This window comes from Chinchilla lanigera, unplaced genomic scaffold (genome assembly GCF_000276665.1).
Source record: "Chinchilla lanigera isolate Chin_1 unplaced genomic scaffold, ChiLan1.0 scaffold00049, whole genome shotgun sequence".
NCBI lineage: Eukaryota > Metazoa > Chordata > Mammalia > Rodentia > Chinchillidae > Chinchilla > Chinchilla lanigera.
Window position 1 is genome coordinate 1,283,005 of NW_004955450.1, and position 2,578 is coordinate 1,285,582.

The window sequence follows — 2,578 nt, forward strand, 5'->3', positions numbered from 1 at the left end:
GCAGGCGGGCGGGGGGCGGAGGCAGCGAGGAGCGGGCCAGCCTGGGCGCAGCGGACGCCTGCTGCAGCAGGTAAGTGTCCCTGCCGGGTACAGGGTGCTGGGTGCACGCCCGGGACGGGGTTTGGCCCTGACCTTCATCCCCTGCCCGGAGCCGGCAGGGTGCGTGCGCGGGGCAGCCCGGGGCTTCGGTCCAGCCCTGGGACCCACTGCTGGTCACATGCTTCTTATTTATTTTTGCAAACTGCCCTGGGTCGGGCCCAGCTGCAGATGCCTCCCTTGCTTTGCCTCCGTGTGCCATCTTGCATTTATTAATAAATCATGCAAGCTGGAGGTGGGGTGCTGCTGGGGAATCCCATTGCAGTAGGGCAAGCAGGCGCCTGTGTTCGGTTTTCGGTTTTCAGACGCCTTGGAGAGATGGAAACCCCGCACTCCGGGGATCTTCCCGTCCTGTTGGGTTCCCTGGCTGGCGGGAGCGCCGAGCGGCAGGGCAAGCTGAGCTGGCTGGGAAGGACAGTGGGTTTTCACGGTCAGGCCAGAACCTTGTTCAAGAGACAGGTGCAAGCTGCAGACAGATCCCTGCTTTCTAACTTGCCAGGGAGGCTTAAACCCAGAGATTTGCTTCTCTGGATTCCCAGGTGAGGCCTTGAACAAAATCCCCGAGATCTGCATACTCAAACTCATTAAGATTTTGCATTTGAAGATGACTAAAACTAGCCACCTGTTGGAAGTCAGACCCCAGGATAGCCCCATATCCCATCCCGATTCGCAGTCCCCAATACTGACAGAGCAATAGGCCCATGTGGGGACATTCTATCCTTTTTAATGCTGCTTAACTTTTGTTACTTTTAAAATAAAATCTATGATGTGATGCTTCAGATACCATAGGCTGAAATAATACGATGTTTGTGTTCCATATGCATACCTGTAACATCGAATCCTAAGGACTGAATTTCTGAAGTATGTGTTGTCTACTTCTCCTGCTGTTCACTTTACTTTGATCAACAGAAAAGTGCGATGTATATAATTGCTTACCTGTTTCTTCCCCCCAATAATGTGGTGGAAAGAACAGTAAAAGCTAGAGGCATAGAAGCAAATGGCTATTACAAGATGTTGGAGTATGAGGGCTGGATCATAGTGCGACATGTAAAGATGAAGGCGCTCATGTATACCAGGTGCTGAGTTAAAGCTGTTTGCACACGATCTGCCTGAGTCTTCACCACAGCCTGTTACCACCATGCTGAAGATGAGGATGCTAAAACAGAAAGGTTAACTGACTTGCCCAAGGTCACATTGTCAGGGAAAGGCAAGGATGCAGCCTCAACTGCATCTGATTATTGGGATGGGGGAAAGGGAGGAGGGAGGACAATCTTTAACCCTAGTGTGCAAGCTTATGCGTGAGCACACCAGCTTGGATCTGGTTTTCCTTTTAGTAGATTCCACACCAACTTTTTTGTGATTTTCCACTAAGGAAAACTGTTGTTTCATAATGGGCCCATGTGAAATTTTTTTGATGAGAGGGCACTCAACCTATTTTTTAAAAATGGGGTCTAAGACATCCTTCTGTTGAACTCTCCTACATGAACTTTCCTGGTTCCCTGCCAGTCATCGCAACAAACATCACACTTTTGTGTATGTGCCTTAATGGGGTGAAAGAATTCAGACCAGCCATGGACCACAATCTCATCTCTCTACAATTGTATCAGTTGTTCATCCAAATTTATTGGAGTGTGTGCATTCAACTATGGATGTGTATTTTTGGGCAAATAGATTATTATAAGGCAGGCTTTGGGTTGTGTTACATTTTCCTGATGTTGAGATAGTGGTGAGGAAGGTATATCATAGGTTTGCTCCCTTCAGCAACACATATCCTAAAATTGGAATGATACAGAGATTAGCATGACCCCTGCACAAGGATGACGTACAAATTCATGAAGCATTCTGTATTTTAAGAAAAAGAAAGAAAAGTATAACACAGGTGAATACAGCACAAGGAATTATTTGAAAATTGCATCCTATTGAAATTATAGCTTTTAATTATCAATTGATGAGTACTATTAGGTAGGAAATATAAGATTGTCTTTCGCAAATTCTACAAGCTCTGGGTTCTTCCTTGGGCAATGTGACTGCTTTTAGAGCAACTGGGACACACTCAGTTGTGGAAGAGTGCATTAGCCAGTGCTTATGGAAATGCTGAGGTGGAATTTTTCTGCCCTGGGGATTTCCAGCCTATGATCAGATAAACTCAAGTGGAATCCTGATGGTGCAGTACCGGGAATGGAGCAGAAAGGAAAGAGAAGTGTTGCCTGATTCCCCGGGAAGAGGGTGAGTTTTCCTGTGGGAAGCATCACGCTCCCCTCCAGTCGGGAATGTCATAAAATCGCAGGTGAGAGACGGACTAGTCTACTGCCTCCCCTTCCAGCAGGGTTTCATTTAACATAGAGCCAGGCACCCCTTTTGGTACAAAGGCCAAATCAGGGAATGTAAAAATGTACATTTTCCCCTTGAAATGTATTTTTAAACTGGGAAAAGCTGTATGGGCCATTATGGATGCTTAAGCATTATTTTTTATTCCTTTCAA

At 46.7% G+C, this 2,578-nt stretch overlaps 1 protein-coding gene across 1 annotated transcript in view; it reads left to right on the top strand.

Moving 5' to 3' along the window:
• Positions 1–2,578, top strand: part of LOC102016005 (chromosome unknown open reading frame, human C15orf27) — a 101,554-nt gene that overhangs the window by 470 nt on the left and 98,506 nt on the right. The window lies entirely within an intron of this gene.